This window comes from Canis lupus, chromosome 12 (assembly GCF_003254725.2).
Source record: "Canis lupus dingo isolate Sandy chromosome 12, ASM325472v2, whole genome shotgun sequence".
Lineage (NCBI taxonomy): Eukaryota > Metazoa > Chordata > Mammalia > Carnivora > Canidae > Canis > Canis lupus.
Genome location: NC_064254.1, coordinates 37,121,606 through 37,142,267, shown reverse-complemented (window position 1 = coordinate 37,142,267; position 20,662 = coordinate 37,121,606). Strand labels below are relative to the sequence as shown.

General features: G+C 37.4%; 1 protein-coding gene across 3 annotated transcripts in view; it reads left to right on the top strand.

The window, feature by feature from the left end:
* Nucleotides 1-20,662, top strand: part of FILIP1 (filamin A interacting protein 1) — a 206,958-nt gene that overhangs the window by 163,328 nt on the left and 22,968 nt on the right. Inside the window, exon 1 of one of the 3 annotated variants that reach the window (XM_049092256.1) lies at nt 19,105-19,181. The exons of the other annotated variants lie outside the window; for them this stretch is intronic. The gene's annotated coding sequence lies outside the window, so the exon portion shown is untranslated. Of the gene's footprint in view, nt 1-19,104; nt 19,182-20,662 lie in introns of those variants that run through there. 3 annotated transcript variants of the gene reach the window in all.

Below are 20,662 nucleotides of genomic sequence, written 5' to 3'. Positions count from 1 at the left end.
AAAATGTCAGCTATTTTTTTTCCTTTTTTAAAAAAGATTTTATTTATTTATTTATTTGATAGAAAGAGAGAGAGGAGAGCACTAGTAGGGGGAGGGGACAGAGGGAGCAGGGAGCCTTACCCTGGGGTCCATTCCAGGACCCTGAGATCATGCCCTGAGCCAAAGGCAGAGAAGGCAACTGTTTAACTGACTAAGCCACCCAGGTGCCCCTAAAACATCAGCTATTTTAAGTGAGTCTTAATAGTAGGGCTTTAAATTGATTTTTTTAAAAAAAGATTTTATTTATTTATTCATGAGAGACACAGAGAGAAAGAGACACAGGTACAGGCAGAGGGAGAAGCAGGTTCCATGTAGGGAACCCGACATGGGACTCTTCCTAGGTTTTCCAGGTTCACACCCTGGGCTGAAGGCGGCGCTAAACCGCTGAGCCACGCAGGCTGCCCTTTAAATTGATTGTGATGTAGCAATTTAGTAATATTAAACAGGGAAGAGAAAAACACACCTGTGATAGACCTTTATTTTATTTGTTTTAAAGATTTTTCAAACATAACTAAAACATTCTTCTTGCTATTATTGTTTGTCTCTAAATAGTGACTTGCTATGCTTCCTGGGACGGTATACCTCAAGGTCGAATCACCAGAAGCAGACTAATGATGCCCCTTGACTAATATAACCAGCCCTGACCCCTGGATTGTCTTTTTTAAACATGAATTTATATTGTCTGTATCAAAACTAGACTACAAAGTTGTAGCTTTGCAAGATGCCTACCATTATCAAGATGAATAAACTGTACATAAACAGATCATTAAGTATTTATCTTGGGGGACACCTGGGTGGCTCAGTGGTTGAGCATTTGCCTTTGGCTCAAGGCATGAGCATCAGGCTCCCCACAGGAAGCCTGCTTCTCCCTCTGCGTATGTGTCTGCCTCTCTCTGTCTCTCATGAATAAATAAATAAAATCTTTAAAAGAAAAGTATTTATTGTGGGCCCACTGTGTGCATACTCTGTGGCCCTGACTCATGTTGTCTTACTTAATTCTCATGATAATCCTGCAAGTTAAAAAATCCATATCCTACTAGACAGCTGAATAAACTGAAGCCAGAGGAGTTATAAAACATCCTCCTGGTTATCTACCCAGTAGGTGCCAAGACAAGATTCAATCTTGGGTCTCTCAATTGCCAAGAAGCCCCCTGCCCCGATACTAGTGTGGCCTTGCACGTAACACATGGGTGGCAGCAGTTTCTTCCTCAATTTGGGTTTTTCCCAATCATATTAAAATAGTTGGAAAAACTCCTCCCTCCTCAAAACACAAAACCATCAATTAATTGGTTCAATATCTGTAATTTTACCTTAACCATAAATGTTGTTTTATGTAACTTTTACCAAAGTAACTCAAGAGGGGTACCTGGGTGGCTCAGTCAGTTAATCATCTGCCTTTGACTCAGGTCATGATCCCAGGGGTCCTGGGATGGAGAGCCCCGTGTAGGGGGTCTCTGCTCAATGGGGAGTCTGATTCTCTCCATCTGTCCCTTCTCTAGCTCATGCTCTCTCTCTCTCTCTCTCTCAAATAAATAAATAAAATCTTAAAAAACAAGCAAAAAAACCCCAAAGTAACTCAATAATCAAAACACTATATTCAAAGCTGCAACCTTGAAACATGCACTAATCACTGTCCTAAGTTTAAATAAGATAGAAGACAGGGACACCGGGGTGGCTCAGTGGTTGAGTGTCTCCCTTCCACTCAGGGTATGATCCTAGGGTCCTGGGATCGAGTCTCACATTGAGCTTCCTACAGGGAGCCTGCTTCTCCCTCTGCCTATGTCTCTGCCTCTTTCTCTGTGTCTCTCATGAATAAATAAATAAAATCTTTGTTAAGATAATGACAGACATGTTCATAAAACAAAAGACATGATTGAACATTTGTCATAAAACAAAAGACATGATTGAACATGATTGTCAAACAAAAGACAGATCGAATCAATCTACATGATTGAATTGTAGAAAAGCAGTTATCTTTAACTTATTTTTCCTTCATACTCTTTTCTATGCCATAACATAAAGGCTTATATTTGTATAATGTGAAAGATATCTGAGGACTTAAAAATGCTCTCCAAATATTTAATTCTGCTAACTTTAAAGTTAACTTGTTAATTTGACTAATCTATCTGATATTATGCTTTTATTCTGTAATCAAAATGGAATTTCTTAACATAGATGATATACAAATTCTATACATATATATTACCAAAACTTATACTGGAATTTTTGTTACCTAATGGTTTTTTGACCGAATTATTACTTACAAACTCAGGAAGGAAACAAGGAAAATAAAGAAAAGGGAAACTAATTGAAGGTGATAGAGGATTTTGAGAATATCTGTATGAATGATGATATAGACTTATCTTGAAATTTGGCTGACTCTGTTTACCCATTTCTTTGGGTACTTTTTTGCCACTTGAAAACACTTTAAGGGAAGAAATAAATTCAGGTAAAAAAAAAAAATCATTTTTTAAAGTCACAATGACCCTTAAACTAAAGGTTACTTGGCATTCTGCAGCCCACACCACAGTGTTTTCGTTTAGAGACACATAAATTAACTGCAATTTGGTTGAAGGTGAATCCCCTTCCATTGGCTGAATCACTGGCGGGGCTCTAGAGGGATCCTTATTTAAATTCCAGTGTGTGCTGAACAAAACTGTGTAGACTTTAGCTAGTTTGAAAAATTAGGAGTGAGGCCCATTTGACATTTTATAGATATATTTTCTCTTCCTCCCCAACTTCATCCCCAGCCCCATGCCTTTTCCTCAGGGTAGAGCATAATCTTGTTCACTTGCTTGGCTTCTTCAGATCTGCCTCCCCTTCCAGTCCTGGGCAGCTCCACCCCTTTTCACAGACCAAAGTAAATCTGCACAATAATGAACCATATAAGGGAGGAATGACATCATCAGTTAGTGGTCCCAAGCTGTTTTGCACAACATTCACCTTTCATTGTTCTGATGACAGGGCTGGAATGTGACGGTTAATTCCCTGTGGAGTAGGGGGTTGAGCAGGGCCTGCTGCTGTTGAACAAACTTCAGTAACCCCTTGTAAAAAACAAAAACAAAAACAAAAGCTACTATGCTTCCTACTATTAAGGTAAGGAAGTCAAAATCTGTTTTGATTTAAGCAACGTTAGTTGTTACTTTCGTCCAGGCGCATTTCATTTGTTAATAGGCTTACGTGGCAGTCAACTCATTTCTAAGTGTTGTTGCAAAGAGCATCTCAGAAGCTGGGTTTGGACATTTGTACAGCCTGTCTAATCTGACAAGGGCTGTAGAAACTCGACAACCTTTCAGCTCTCCGCTATAGGTTTTACAGAGGGTGGACGGTGACAATCCTTAAAAATGACCAGCTTATTGTGACTTTCCTTGGTACCTCAGAATCCTTGACTGGAACTGCCAGGATGCACCGTGTGGTATGAGGCATGCTCCTGTTTTTCTATAGAGGGAAAAGCAATCTCATCCTACAGAAACTTGGGGAGTTTGTATAAGAATGGAAAAATCTTATATCTTGCTGCCATCAGTAGTACTAATGTGTTTTGAAGGCTTTTAACAGAACAGCCTTTCCATGTGCTGTAAATGTATCTTCTAAGGAATAATTGCTTGGTGAGCAAAAGTTAATTGAAGGTAAAAATATGATTTTCAAAATTTGTCGTTGTTATGTGGATTTTCTGCAGATCTCTTTGCATATGTGGGGAAGGCTTGTAAAAGTTGGCAATGAATTAGAATGCATAGTGATCCAAAGAAAGCCGTGTTTGTTCTGAAACAGTGTGGCCGTGATAACAAGGATAATAAAGAAAATAGGAGGTTCTATTTCAAAGTGGGAATAGGATTAAAGTTTGAGCTATGTTAAACAATTGTGTAAAAAGTTCAACTTTTAGTAATTTTTCAAAACGCCAAAAAAACATTGTCTGAGCTCAGCAGAGTGTATCAAAATAAATAGCTTTCATTTAGCGCTCAGTAGGGCTGGAGGGTAGTGGGAATATTTCACAAAAGAACTTCACTTGGCCAAAACCAAATTTTTATAGCATGATTTCAGATTCACATGACCCGTTTTATAGAAATTTGAACGAGGGCAGATGGTATGGTTTTCATTTCTGTAGATTTAATTTTGTGTAACATTGATTGTTAATAATGTTTTGTCTGTGTTTAAAGTGATGAAAATCTTGAGTTCAACTGAGATGAAAATCTTGGGTTCATTACATTGATCTGCCCGGGTTCTTAATTCCATGTGATGGATGAACTTCTGTTTACTTGTAAAACTAAATATCCTTTCCACAACAGAAAGGCACTCACATTTCTTTTTCTCTAGATTAACAATAGTTAGGATCAATACAAATTAAGCTGTGGGGCTTTGGAGTTTTGTTTATTGTTTTGACTTCTTATTTTTTGCATTAGCTTTAAAGTTGTTCCAAAACTGGATAAAATAATGTTGACATAATACTTTAAAAAGCATTTAGTGAAATTTCATGTATATTTATATTTAAGAGCTCTTTAAAAGACCTTTAGATACAATGGCAATAAATTCTAATGCCATTTTAAAGAGGGAGAGAGTTATTTTTCTGAGTAAATAAAATGCATGGGAATGTACTATCGGTGATTTATGTACTTATGTTAATTTATTACTTATTTCATGTCTATATTACTTTAAGCTCATCTTGGTAATGAAAATAAATTTACCCAAGAGACAAATTAGCTTAATAGTATCTTAGTAAAGGGCTTTATGAAAGGGTATGTTTTTATATCGTGAGTTCTCATAATGTATAAGCTTAACAGCCTAATATATAAACTTAAAATATGACTTAAAATATGTCCAGTACTCTATAAATGCATGTATAGAGTAATTTGAGGTATATTTGTACCTTTGTGAACTGTCTTCAATTTGTTTGAATAGTCTTAGGGAATCTGACTCATGCTCTCAGCTCCTCCCCTCAAGTTCCGTGTGACCACAAGAGCAGCCCACAGAGAAGAGGCCTCTCTACTTAAGCAAGAGGGAAGATACTCTCACATTGTGATTACAGGGACCTAAAAACCCACCTGCCTCAAAATATCCTCCCACTCTCTGGCTTCCCAAGTGACTCTCCTCCCCACCTCCACCCCCACCCCATTTAGCTTACTTTCTGAGGGAGAGAGTTGCTTGTGATAATGCACAAGTGTTGCCTAGATGAGCATCTGACAATTAGGTATGATGAAACTTGGTGACACATTCTTTGGAAATGGGATAAGAAAGGTCTCTTTGGGTTAGAGTAGGGGAAGGTGAGGGGGCCACTGGGAAGAAAGAGCCCAAGGCCACATATTTGGGTGATAAAAATTCCTTGGATCATGCCATTTTCCATTCCTTATGAAAATCATTCAGTAAATTTATTCACCTGGCTGATTGTTTCAAAACTACATCAATGAGGGCACCTGGGTAGCTCAGTCAGTTAAGTGTTTAAGTGTCTGCCTTCTGTTTGGCTCAGGTCATCATCCCAGGGTCCTGGGATGGAGCCCCGATAGAGTCTGCTTCTCCCTTTCCCTCCACCCCTCCCTTTGCTTGTGCTCTCTCACTCGGTCTGCTCCCTCAAATAAATAAAATCGTTAAAAAGAAAAAAAGAGAAACATCAAAAAGAAAGCATAACATCTTTCTATAACATCTTTCTACTGTTTAAAATATTTCATCTGATCAATTTGAGGGTGTTTGGGAAGTACTTTGAACAGCTTAGGTGAAAACACAATAAAAGGCATATTATTGTGGGTAGAAACTACTCATCCATGCCCACAAGATAAACAACAACAATATCAACTTCAAGAATGAGATTATGTTTACATGGCATTCATAAATGCATCTCCCTTCTCATTGTCTTTGAAGAATTAATTCTCATTGGAAGGCAAAGATAGAAATTGGCAGTAAGCTCCAATTTAGCATTATTATTAATAGTAGCTAACATTTATCGAGAACTTAGCCTTTTACATATAATAATTCATGTGATTCTGACAATGTTTCTGTGAATAGGTACTATTATTATCTCACTTTTATAAGGAAGGAAACTGAGAAAGAGCTAAATTAAGAAATTTGTCCAAGATGGTAGGGGGAGAATTAGGTTTAAACCAGATTGTCTGGCTCTAGAGTACATACTCTGAACTACTACCATGAGCACTGAGGGTTAACTTTGAAATGACAAATTTCAAAAAAATATGTATGTTTTCAGCCAGTGAAAATTATTGGCATGATTGAATTACATAGAGATTAGTTTTCTACACAGATTTCTCCATGTGACTTCATATTTGGTCCTTTGTCAGGAGTTAATCATTTTTTTTCTCCTAAATATTCTCGTTCAGTTTCAGTATTTGTGGTCTTTCTCTTTTACTAACCAGAAAATTTCTACCTCTAAAGACCTTAGAGTATAAATGACACAGGTAGAGAGCTAGGCTTTAGGATTGTTATCCTGGAATCCAACGCAAGGCCCTTCCTGCTGTTCAGCTTTAAAACAGGGGCAGATAAGACCCCTCCATCTCTGGTCTGAGGGAGAGGAGGACTACAACTAAAACATACCTTATAGGAAAAATCCGTAGCTTGGGATAATAGGACAGAACTGTCCAAAGCTACAGATTTGTCCTATAAAGAATGCATTAGGTGTAGAGAAGGGATATGATCCTGAGCCCTAACATTGACATTTTGTATGATCCGGTTAGGGTTACAGCAAAAAACCCAGATGAATCAAATGGGGTAACTTCACATTGTATACATGTGGGTGGGAAGCTAGTAAGGGACACTCCAGGTCCTAGGGCTAGTATCTGGTGGGGGGGGGGGTGCATTTGGAGTGTAGGAGTGTGTATCTCTTACTATGCTAACTTATGGGGAGGGAGTAGTTCCCAGAACCCTCAGGAGTAACTGTATCAGAGAGGGCTGCCAAAGGGACTGTGGCCCTCAGTAGAAGAATGAAGCCAAATATCCAAGACTCTGGAGGGAAGGAATATCTCATTCTCCAATCTCCCATGAGTGGGAGTGATAGGAGAATCAATGGAACCAAAATTGAAGCTAAAAGGGGGTTGTCACTAAAATGGCTCTAGATCTGCCTCACAGAGTTGAGAATTGTGGAGAGTGGAACTGGAGAAGTAAATGACAACAGGCAGTACAAAGGATAACAATTAGAAATATAGAACTTAAAAAAAATATATAGAACTTTGTGTTATTAAATAACACTATATACAAATAAATAGCTTGGTAATTTAGTAGCTTCAATAACAATTTTTTCTATAGCTATATATAACATTGATTCCATAAAGTGAGTCCATGTCCCTATTCAAAAACACTCCCTACCAAGAGGTTCAAGCCCTGATTTGCATCTCTCACAAGTTTGTTAGACAATTATATTTATTTTCCAAAGATGAATAAAATTGAGATGTAGAAGACCACATTTCAAAAAATCTACATTGTAGAAAAGACCTAGAGATTTATCTTGCTTATGCTGAATCAGGTGAGATGCGTTTTTTTTTAAAAAGATAGCTTTGCCCTTTGCTAAAGTGAGTCGTCTTGAGGAAAAATTGGGCAATTGGTACATCATAACTATTTCACTAAGATTCCATGTAGTACCACTTAGATCAATTGTTGTTAGATTGTGATGCTAATGGGGCCATTATGGCCAAGGAGTGTGCCATTCATGTGGTCAACCCATGTCAAAATGCAGAAATAATCTTACATAATTCTTTCTACATAACCTTCATATTCAGGCATGAAAAACTGATATTTCTACATCCTACTTACTCTTAAAATCTCCTTTTCTTGTATTACAATTGTAATCTTAGTATAGTCTTTGGGGGGGGGGGGTGGAAAATCTCAACACTTTCATAACTAATCTCCTTGCCTCTTGTCTCCTCTGTAATCCATACAATCACATTGTTATCAGAATATTGTAATATACAAATTTAATATTATCACTATTCTTGAAGTCCTTGCAGAACTTTATATAACCCTCAGTATGGAACCCAACTTCTTAGGATATCATACAAATTGCTTCATGATCTGACCTCCGCCTTCTACTAGAGTCTTACCTCTTGACATTTTCCTACCTGCTACTGTGTTCTCTAACAATGACCCTGTGCTGTTCTGAGTGAGATTCTGTTTCTTGCACTTGTGTGCACTTTCCCCTTTACGTGGCACACTATTTCCCCATTCTTCATCTAGATAACCTTTGTTTATTCATTCATTGACCAAGTATTGATTGTGTACCTACTCAAAAGTGAACACCACTTTGCTAGGGGGCTGGTGTTCAACCATGGACCTTGCTCTTATGGAGCTTTTGCTCTGTGGAGAGGTGAGCAGACGGACAGTATTGAAGTAAACAAACAAATGAATAAGATGATTTCAGATAGTAAAAGTGCAATGAAAGAAATTAATAGGGTGATATGATGAAGAGTGGCTGGGGAAACTATTTGCAATAAGCTGGTCAGAGAATGCATCTCTTGGGGGGAGACGTGCACTGAATGAAACCTGAAAGATGAAAAAGAAGAGCCCATAGAACTATTGTGTGTGGTTGTGCAGATTGTAGCTTGCTGGGGCAACTGACTAATGACAGAATGGGGACTGAAATCCAGTTTTCAGAGCACCAAGCTAGACACCCCAGCATGAGATTTGTTCTGTAGAGAGCAGGGGGACCCTTCTCTAGTTCTCCCAAAGTAGTCATATGGGCTGCACCCCTGAAAGGAGAGGAATGATACTGGGAACTACTTCCTCCAGTCACATCCCCACCCTTAGGTGTCCCTTAGTAGCCTATATTTAAAGATAAATGGTACTTTTTACATAGCATTGCAACTTATTTTTTTATTTCAAGTATCTAATATACTGTCTGACAATGGTGGGGCATATAACCCATCTTTGCATCTTTGTTGAAATACTAAGTGAATTAATGAATCATGCTTATATGATTCATACTAGAATATGATCAAGGAGCTCCTTCTCAGGTAGTGAGTCCCAAATATGGGCCTCCTGACAAGCAGTAAACTATCAGAAGAAAACAGGTATTTCTATGTTTTTATGGGCAAATGACAAATAATTCCCTAGGCTTTAATTTCTACTGTGATTAAGATGAATTTAGGGGCAGCCCAGGTGGCTCAGCAGTTTAGCGCTGCCTTCAGCAAAGGGTGTGATCCTGGAGTCCCAGGATCGAGTCCCAGGTCAGGCTCCTTGCATGGAGCCTGCTTCTCCCTCTGCCTGGGTCTCTGCGTCTCTCTCTCTGTGACTCTCATGAATAAATAAATACAATCTTTTAAAATAAAAGAAAATACAATCTTAAAAAAAAAAAAAGAGGAATTTACTAGTAATATACTGGAGGGCTTATTTTAAAATATGGCATTTATAAATTTAAATTAGCATGTTATTAGATTTTCGTAAAGACAAAAAGGGTGTTTTCCACTGCAGTCTGGCTACAACCAAATGCTGGCAAACACACTGAACCGTGTGTTCACCTGGTAATAGGAAATCCCATAATCTTCAAGAAGAGTAATTTGTTATCCACCATGAGCTTTTCATGGTTCTTAGTTGCTACCATCTGTGCCTTTTAAAGGTAAATTGTTATTGGTTAAACTTCATAATTTAGTTTGTTGTGGGTTGTCAGGCTAACCCACAGAGGGTTCATAATGCATATCCATGGTTTATAATTTTCAGAAGCTAGACTTCAAGGCATGTCATCAATGTGCCCATTCAAGAGCAAGATTATACCTAATCCCTCCTGATGAAGAGTAAAACTTCATTTGTGATAACTTGTCTGGAGTATGTATGATGTTTGCATTACTTGGATTATAATATCAAAGTAAATGTAATGAGATTACTAGATTATGTTAAAGTTTATACAATATGGTTTTATAACATAAGATCATGTATATATCTTTAGGGTCTTCTCTTACAAAATAAAAGCAGCTCATGAAAGCTGCTAGCAAAAAGTTTACTGATTTTCTTTTTTTTTTCCATTTTTTATCACCAATTTCTTTTTTATTGTGAGCCGGTTAGAAAGGTCTCTGTCCCACTACACTGGACCAGGGTCAAAAGGTTTGAGATCAGATGTTCCACAATACTTCTGATTTTCACAACAAGGAAAAAAGAAAAAATGTATGAAGGCTTTTGTAGATTCATCCCCACTACTAAGAAACACAAAAGAAAAACAAAGCTCAGAAATTTTTGTCCTACCATTTATGAATCATTTATTCATATATAAATGATTATCTAGCACTCAGAGCTCAGAGCTGGGCCTAGGGTGAAGCTAATGAAGGTGTCACCTTGGTGCAAAATTTAAGAGGATGCCCAAAAACTCAGTAAGCAAAATATACAATAGTTTTAATGCATTACTTTTTAAAATAAAAATCAATGCAAAAAAACGATGATGAATAAAATTTCAAATGAGGATGAGATCTGGCTGCAGCTGCACTGCCCAGCCTTATTCACCTCACCCTAATCTAAGCCCTGTGTAGTATATTGGGAAGTTAGATTAATGTTGCATAATTATTATAATAGACATCATCTTGAGGAACTGAAACAATTTATGAAAAAGTGACACTTCTTCCTGAGTCATTTGGTAAAACCAGTCCTATCATGTTGCCAAGCTGCTTAGCTCTGTTCTATGCTCTAGCTGGGAAAAAATGCATGTGATTAAAGACTTCGAACTGCATGCAAGCTTGAGTCTTTTGAGGTTCATTCATCTTTAATTACTATCATGCCCTTGCTAGTTTTAACCTGCCTTTTCTCTTGAAAGAGAGCAAGGCATACATACAGGGAGAATTGAAGAAAAATAAAAGAATAAAAATTGTGAAAGGGAAGAGAAATAGTGAGATGGGAAATTAGCATGGTCCAGCTGAGAAACAAATGAAATTAACTTTTAAAATGACATCAGTGAAAAAAATAAAAAATAAAAATAAAAAAATAAATAAATAAAATAAAATGACATCAGTGTTTCAAAATGGGGTCCAATGGATTAAGATGATGGAAAGTGACTACATCTAAAGGAAGGAAAGAGAAAATTGCAGCTCAGGGGCTAATGCTGATAAATTTGGAAAATGATAGAAGTGAGAGTGTCAAGAAATTTGGGAAAAAGAACCTGTGAAATCTTACATGCTTTACTTTCCAAGGATAAAAAGTGAGAATGGTTATAGTCAGGTGTGGCCCTGGGTCTTTAGGAGTACAGATTGACAACTGTTCCAGGGAAGGTGTTTGTTTATCTAAGGAGGGATAACCAGGATAAGGTTAAAAAACTCTCACTTTCCCTTTCCCCCAATAACAACAAAAATTATGCTTTTAAAGGAAAGATAAATTCATAAATATCTGTGGAACAGAATTTCCACATGATTCCAAAAAGCGTGAGGATGCTTTTTTTTAGCATAAGTTTGACTCAGCATCACACATAGATCCCAATGAGGAAGAAAAGTAAGTCTTTAATATGCTTAATTTTATAAATATAGAAATGAATGAAAGAATCCCCATAATCATAGACAAATATGAGAAATATATGGTACTGTAAAGAAAATTAAAAATATGACCGTATATACCAAAGGAGCTGAGACTTGGGGGTGAGAGGGAGCTAAAGATCACAAAGATCACAAATTTCCTTTATTATGGAAAATTTCAAACATTTATAAGAATAAAAGAATAGTGTAAAGAATCCCCATATACCTATCACTTAGCTTCAACATTTAATCAACTCATGACCAGTCTGATTTCATCTATTCCCATTGCTCTGGATTTTTCTCTCCCCCTACCCCAGATTATTTTTTTTCCTTTGCTCTGGATTGTTTTTTATAAAACTTCCAGACATATAGTTTCATTCATCAACATTTCAATGTATATTTCTAAAGGATATGAATTCTCTTAAAACTATCCTTAAGCTACCTAAATTTAGTAAGAATTCCTTAACAACATAATTTTTCCAATCATCTTATTTTAAAAATAGCTTGAATAAGCATCTAAATATATTAAAATTGGTTGATATGTCATCTAAATTTCTTTTAACCAACCCCTCCTCCCCCTCTTTTTCCTGCTTACAATTTATTTATTTAATGGTATTTTATCCTGTGTAGTCCCTTACATTTTGGGTTTTCCTGATTGCATCATCACAGTGTCACACTGTGTTGTATGTTTCTTGCCCCTGTCTTTCCTGTAAACTAGTAAGTAGTTATAGGGGCCTGATATTATTTAGGTTCATTTTTTTTTTGTAGGAATATTTCTTGGGTGGAAGTATGTTACATATGTATACAATGGTTGGCTATCTCTCTTGGGAGACATTGATGAATGTTGCCTATATCCATTATTTCATTGGGCATTGTAGAAGTGTTTTTTTATAATTACTTCTTTATTTATTAATAATGGCATTCTATTATTATTAACTGGAATATTATTTCCATAAGGAAAAACAGCTTTAAAGTTAAGTGAGAACATGCTAATCTCATATATATATTTAAGGGTTAAAATGTTGATCTTGCCCTGATTCCTGGGTACATTTTCCTGTTTCTCCTTCTTTTTTACAATCAAGATTTCGAGTAATTAGTCTCAGATATTTGTCTCTATGTGTTTTCTTTTTTTCTTCTTCTTCCTGGTTTTTCTTCAGCCAAGCTTTAATCTGTATTTTATTCTGAAACTCCACTAAAACTGCTTAAATGAAGTACTGGATATTGACATATCCAACGGGAAAAGCTTTTTAAGTTTAAATGAAAACAATGGACATTTTCCTGTTTTCTTACTTGATCTCTCCAGAGTATTTGGCATTGCAGACATGTCCTGTTTCTTATGCTTCTCTCTGCCCTTTTGGTGTCTGGGAATGTACTATTTCCTGGATTCCTTTGTTTCTCTGGCTCTCCTGCTCAGGTGCTTGCATTAAGTCATTTATATTTTCTCATCTCAGTGCCTTTTTTCTGTCCTTACTCCTTTTTCTCAGGTCTACACACCTCCTACTTACCTCTCTTAGGTTGTACCAGTCACTGGAGACTCTCAGTCTGTATCTCTGGCCTAGATTCAACTCTAGGAACTCCAGGCCTACCAATAAGCATTGATCTTGTAAGTTCTCAGCAAACTCAAAGTCAGTTTGTCTTTTTGCAACATCATGATCTTCCTCTCCAGGTCTGTTTCTCTTATGTTACCCCATATGTGATAAATATGATAAGCATGGATATCAAAATAATAACCTGGACTAGAAACTGGAAAGTCTGTCCAAATTTCTCCCTTTCCATCTTCACTCAGTCTGTCACCAAATCCTAAAAAAATCACCCAGGGCAACTCCTCCATTCTTTTTTCAATTGCATGATCTTAGTTTAGACTCCATGATATTTCTTATCTCCTGCTTTTGTAGCTTCCTAAATGAGCTCTGGCTTCCTGGACACATTCCTCCAATCCTCTACAAAGCTGTCAAATTTCCTCATATTCTGAATCCAAAGTTCAGATTCATCCTCTTCACCCATGGGGTGCTGTTTGGTTTGTCCTTCCCTTCTAGCCTCATTCTGTCCCCAGTGTCCCCACAGGTGTCCTTCATTTCAGTTGAGCTACCTGCTGTGCCTAGAAAATATCTCCTAATTTTCAATGCTGTGGTTTTACATACTGTTTCCACTAGATTGCGATTTTAGGCTGTGCAGACCACATACAGTGTCTGCTACATATTCTTCTTTGTTATGTTTCACAACCTTTTAAAAATGTAAGAACCATTCTTAGCTTGAGAGCTGTACAAAATACCAGCCTTGATTGGATTTGGCCTACAGACAATAGTTTGCTAACCTCTGCTGCAGAGGGCCCTTTCATTGCCTTCTCTATTTACCAAGTTCCTATTTAACCTTTAAGATTCAAGAGTCATATACCCCTGGAAGCCTCCCTGACTCCCTTCCCCTGGTACAACTTCACTGCCTTTTCTCTGTGTTCTCACAAAGGTGTATGCTTCTTTTGCATGTTTTTATAGTTGTTGGTTTAATTGCCCTCTTCTTTAGAGACTAAATAAATGTCTTAGGGACAAGAACTGTGTTTTTTTTTTTTTTTTTCTCTAAATTCTCAGCAGAGTGCCTAGCACATAGCTAATAATGTTCAGTCAATGATTGCTAAATGAGTCAACAAGAAGTGCCCTACTCAGTGCTGCTGATAGTGCTGACAGCTAGCATTTATTGAGTGCATTCCATGGCATAGTCACTGTCTAAGCACTTTATAGGTATCATTTTCACTTCGTTTTGTCTTCACAACAGTCCCAAGAAGGAGGTACTTTCAATCCCTCCATTTTATAGATGAGAAAGCTGAGGCACAAAGAAGTTAAGGAATTGGCCAAGTGCATTTGAATTTCAGCAAGGGATGGCCTTCTGTGATCATCTTCAACATGTATGTAAAGAACTCATCATGGACTATGTTCTGGTTACAGGGCCACAGCAGTGAATAAAATACACAAAATCCTCCTTTCAAGGTACTTAGAGAAGAGATCTAGTCAATTTAAAAAATAAATAAAATGTATAGTGTATTAGATGGTAACAAGTACTCTGGAGAAAAAAATGCAGGAAAAGGAAAAAGAAAGTTCTGTCATGAAATGCACAAGTTAATAAGTTGGACAAAGAAGATTTCCCTGGGAAAGTGATAATTGTACAAAGTCCTGAAGGATATGAGGGAAGGATCTATTAGAATATGTGAAGGATGAGAGAAAGAGTTTTCTTTTTTTTTTTTTTTTTTTTTTTTTTTTTTAAAGATTTTATTTATTTATTCATGATAGTCACAGAGAGAGAGAGAGGCAGAGAGACACAGGCAGAGGGAGAAGCAGGCTCCATGCACTGGGAGCCCGATGTGGGATTCGATCCCGGGTCTCCAGGATCGCGCCCTGGGCCAAAGGCAGGCGCCAAACCGCTGCGCCACCCAGGGATCCCAGAGAAAGAGTTTTCAAAGGTAAAGTTACAGAGGTAAGGGAAAGGGGGTGATAATGTAGGGTCTTTTAGGTCATTGCAGTGATTTGGCTTCACTCAGTCAAATGGGAAACTATTGGAAGGCTTGGAGCAGAAGAGTGACATGATCTGATTTACCATTTATTTAAAGAATCACACTGACTTCTGGGCAAAAAACAGATTGAAGGTGAGCGAGGGTAAAAGCTGGGAGTCAGACTTGGTGGCCATTTCAATAATCCAGATAAGAGATGATTATTGTCATGGGCCAGGGTGATAGCAATAGAAGTGAGAAGTAATTGGATTGGCATCTATTTTGAAGGTAGAATTGACAAGTTTGCTGAAGAATTATGGAGATGTGGGATAAAGAAAGGACTAAAGGATGACTCTAGATCTGGGGCCTAAGCATCTATAAGAATTTAGTTGTAGTTGACTGACATGGGGAAGATGTCCTTGGAACAGGTTCATAGGAGAGGACTGGGAGCTCAGAAGAGAAAGAGAAATACAGCCCAGTAGGCTTAGAGCTAAGTGAATGACAATGTCCATGCTACTGAATGGATTGATGTCAACAGGAGGGAGATATTGAGAGTGTATAAAGAACTCTGTGCAAATTGACTTGTCTTTTTATTAATGTTTGGAGTCATTTTGCCTTTGACACAATGCTAGGTATAAGTTGTATCAGCTAGGTAACAAACCAAAATCCAAGGAAGATCTTGACAATTGCAGAAGGATAGGCCAAACCAAGCAAGATGAAGTTAACCCAAACAAAAACACTTGCAAATTTGATCTGTTCAAGTAGTATGTATTTGAGGAATGACATTGTTGTTAAAAGCATTTTGTTTGTGGTCAAACAGATCTGGTTCAAAATCTAAACCTACCCCTTCTCAATTCTGTCCCTTTGATTAGTCAAATAACTTTTGTTGTTTATAAAATGGTACACTAATGCCTTACTCAAAGTGTTGTGAAAATGGGATGAAATAAAGTACTTAACAGTGCCTAGGATGCAATAGGTAGTTGGTAAATAAGTTGTTTTTGTTGTTGTTGTTGTTGTTGTTGTTTTTACTGAAGGCCCTTCTAGCCTTTATTTTTTTAAATTAGGGATTAGTAAAAATTGATAATTGGAGTGGACTTTTAGGAACGTCTTGAAATGATATTAGAAGTTTTCTAGTACTTGAAACATGTCTTCCCCAGACCATGTTTTCCTACCAGCTTCCCCAACTGCAGCTGAAAATGTTAGCCCTCTTCTCTTTAGCTTTCCTACCTCTACTCACACACCTTTCTGCCTTAAGATTAATAATCTATCTTATATTTTCTATTATATTTTAAGTCACTCTCCTATAATATTTGTTTATAACTCCTACATTCGGAATACTTTCTAGGGCCTTTTATTTATTTACTTATGTAATTTTATTTATTAAAGATTTTATTTATTTATTTGGTGGAGAGAGAGAGAGCATGAGAATGAAGGGAGTGGGGGGAGTAATGAGGAGAAACAGAAGGGGAGGGAGAAGCAGGCTCCTCACTGAGCAGGGAGCCCAATGAGGGGCTCAATCCCAGGACCCTGGGATCATGACCTGAGCCGAAGGCAAACACTTAACCGACTGAGCCACTGTTTATAATCTTTCTATCACTACATTTTTAAATAAGTAAATATATATATTTCACAGAACATTTGGGCCTATGCTTTTAGAGTCTTCTGATTTAAAATAATTGAATTTCTGAACATTTGTAAATGATAAATTTGCAATTAAAAATATAATTTTATTCAGTATGAAAAGAGAAATGAGGAATATACTTAAGAATAATTATTAAGAAAGGCAATAGAATTCTGAAAATCTATTAGATCATTTACTTGTCTTCCTTTTATCCTTTAAATAAGATAAAATGCTTGTTGAAAATTAAGAACTTGCCAAGAATAAATTTGATTTCAGGATATTTAGGGCTTTGCCTGTAACTGTTGATGAGAATCAAGGTACTGATTCATCTTCTTAGTCTTGGTCTTCTGGTTTGTTTCCTTTTTATGCTAATCTGCTTAGAATCAGGGCATGGTTGCAGAATGGCAAGAGAGGAAGGAGATGATGAGACCAGTTGGCACAAACAGCACCAACACCCTTTTATTCTGCTCCTTAAATAGCATAATTACATGGCAACAGGACCTAGTAATGTAGAGCAAATTAATTGTTTAAAGCACAAAGTGAAATTGTAACTATTGAGAAATTATTTGAAAAAGGAGATGTAATATGCCATAGTCATTATGTATTGTGGATAGTTACATGGTAATACTTCTGAATGCTTGTTTGATATAAAAATGAGGATTTCTAGAGGATAAAAGAGAAGGGAAAAGAGCCCACCTAAAGTTGAAGGATAAAGTGACTAGGGAGGGAAGGATGTAGACAAATGGAGACAAATGCCCCCCTTCCTTTGGTGCTCCAGTGTTGCTCCATGGAACTCTCCTAGTATATCTCTCTCCTTTTATCTGTCTTGCCAGGTCTTCATTAGTTTCTCCTCATTATTTTTACCCCTTATTTCTGGGTTCCCACAGTCTTTTCTCCATCCTTTCCTTTTCCTCTCTCTACGTAGTTTCTCTTTTGGAGATTGGTATGCCCCCCCTTATTGAAATGAAAATCCAAGAATTACCAAGCTTTAGCATGGTAAGAGTTTCTGTATAGAGAGGAGGGATGGTTGACAAAATAGCCCCAAGATCTCCTATAACTTTCTTTCTTCTTGAGACTTCTCTCACTTTAATTACTACTGTTCCTCCCACTAGACCCCAGATGTACACTACCCCAACATTAGAGTTCTGATCCAACTGTGGGTAAAATACTTTCTCTTGTTTTTCTGTAGCAGAGATTGGAAACTTTTCTAAAAAAGAATTAAGCAAGCAAACAAAACATACTAAAAGAACACTGAAACCTATGAGAGAACAAAAACTTTAGGTCTACAAAATATTACTTAGGGTTCTAATATTCCCAGAGGAACTTCATAGGATATCTAGAGGTTATTGATCATCCAGTACTAAAGATAGACGTATAGGAAGGGAGACCTTCCCAGTCCACATAGAGAGGGCTCCCTCTCTCCATTCTGGTTTCTACTTAGGAGATACACCTCTTCTTTAGGAGACCATTGACTAGAATGACCACAGTCTTCAAGAGAGGCCACTGTTCACTAAATCAGAGCCACTTGTTGTCTAATGGCCACTGTCAATATCAAATTACTGGCCTTGTAACAACCACAATATCCATTCAACAAAAATTCATATTCAGCATTGTGAGAGACTTCAGTTCACATATCTCTATATAAGATGACTTGAGCTATATTTCTAGCTCAAGCTTTATTTGTTCTTTCCTTTATCTGTTCAGTCACTATATTTTGAGCACTTTCTATGTGTCAGGCATTGTGTAAGGGGACAAACAAGACAGACATGGCACATATCTTCATGCAAGTTGTATTAACAAAGGAAGGCAGGTATTACAAAATTGTAAGTTGAGGGGCAGCTAGCTGGCTCAGTTAGAAGAGCATATGACTTGACCTTGGAGTTGTGAGTTCAAGCCCCATATTGGATGTAGAGATTACTTAAAAATAAAATTTTTTAAAAAACTTTTAAGTTGATTAGTGTCATAAAGGAAGATTTTAAGGTATTATGATGAGAGTCTATAAGAGGATCTAACTTAATCAGGTTGGTCAGGAAGGTTTCTGGAGGAAGTGACATTTAAGTGAAACCTGAAGGATAAAAATCAGCTAGATATGTTCAGGTGTGTGTGCCAGAGTGAAAGGAGGAACAGGGAGGAAATAGTGGCAGAAGGCACAGCATATCCAAGGAATGTTAGCAGCTTAGATCACAGGGAAAGACTGACTTCAGATGAACCTGCCAAGGTGCACAGGAACCCGATCATGCAAGGCCATGTAATGGATTTTTCACCTCTGTTCTTAGAGCAACAAGAAGGCATGGAGGTCAGGGTTCCATTACAACCTGTGATTATATTCGAATTTAGGTGAGATAAATAATAATTATTATAACATAAAAATAGCTAAAACTACACTTAGTATGGGCCAGGCACTGTTGTAAGGGCTTTCCATATATTAGCTAATATGCATCTCACACAAACCCTATCAATTATTTTGATAATTTGTAAGTGAAAAAAGTGAGACATACTGATATCTCATATTTTATATCTTGTCCAAGATCATACAGCTCACAGGTGGCAGAACTTCTGAGGAGACTCATTAGGAAGCTGTTGCAGAATTATCAGCAAAAGATGCTCAGGGCTTGGACGGGAGTAAATAACAGTGAGTCATTAGGGTAATAGCATTAAGATATGTATGAGCTATAAAATTTTAGGATTTACATCAAAAGTATTACATTTCTAACTGGTATGCTTAAAAATTATCTCATGATGGAAAGAACACTTAACATTAGATCTTTAAAATTTTTTAAGTGTACAGTACAGTATTGTTAACTATGCCTGGTACACTTTTCAACTTGACTATCTTGCTGTTACCTCAATTTTCTACCAAAACTCTTTTCTACCAGTTTTTCCTATTCCTGTTAAAGGTATTGTTTGTAATTATGCAGATTGAAAGCATCAGAGTAGTTTTTTTTTCTATTTCTCTTTCCCTTTTTGCTAGTGAGTGAATAGTCACAGAGACCATGCCAGTTATCTTTTGCAAAGTCTTTACAATTCATCCCATTCTTCCCATCCCCAATGACCTCCCTGGACAAATTTATTTATTTATTTATTTGTTTGTTTGTTTGTTTGTTTTTAAAGATTTTATTTATTTATTCATGAGAGACAGAGAGAGAGAGAGGCAGAGACACAGGCAGAGGGAGAAGCAGGCCCCATGCAGGGAGCCTGACGTGGGACTCGATCCTGGGTCTCCAGGATCACACCCCCGGGCCGAAGACTGTGTTAAACCACCGAGCCACCTGGGCTGCCCCCTGTAGAAATTTAAATGCAAGTCTGCTTGCATGGAAGGCTATGAGCAGGCTGTCTTGACTGAGTCACACAGTTTTACAGTAGTTCTGTATCTAACCCTCAGCTAAATCCTGTGAGCTAGAGCATGACCATGGTAGGAATTTGGCTTCCAAGAAATCACATTTTTCAGGTCCTCCTAGCTATGATTATTCCTCTCTGTCTCTCTCTCATACGTGCTCTCTCTCCTTTGCCCCATTAAGTTCTCTCCTTCAATCTTCTATCACTTCTTAAATTGTTCTCATCTCTTAGTTAAAGTGGATCTAACAGCAATACACAGCCCATTCTCTGCATTCTCCCAAAATTCAGTTATTGCATTGATTTAGCCGAGGTGAGGAGCAAGGATTCCAGAGCCCTACTGCCTGAGTTTGAATGCCAGCACTGCCACTTAGCTACTGTGGGCCCCGGGCAGGGGGAACACCACATTCCTTATCAGGATGACAGTAGCAGTACACGTCTCATAGGGTTGCTATGAACATAAAATAAATGCCTGGAATACAGAAAAAGCTACTTAAATAGTCATTATTATTACTAAGTGTTACTCAATGATTATGTTACTGCAGCATAACATAGCTGCAGAAAGGCACTCATAAGTGTTCAGCTTACTGAAATGTAACAGGCTGACCAATCCTTTGTAACCAGCACATAAATCGTGAAACAGAAACTAGTACTGAAAAGTACAGGAACTGATCCTCTTCATTCCCACTTCTGGTTACCACCCCTCCCTAAGGGTAACCAATATCCTGGCTTCTAATTAGTTTCATGAATAACTGCTAACCCTCGATATTGCAGCAGTTG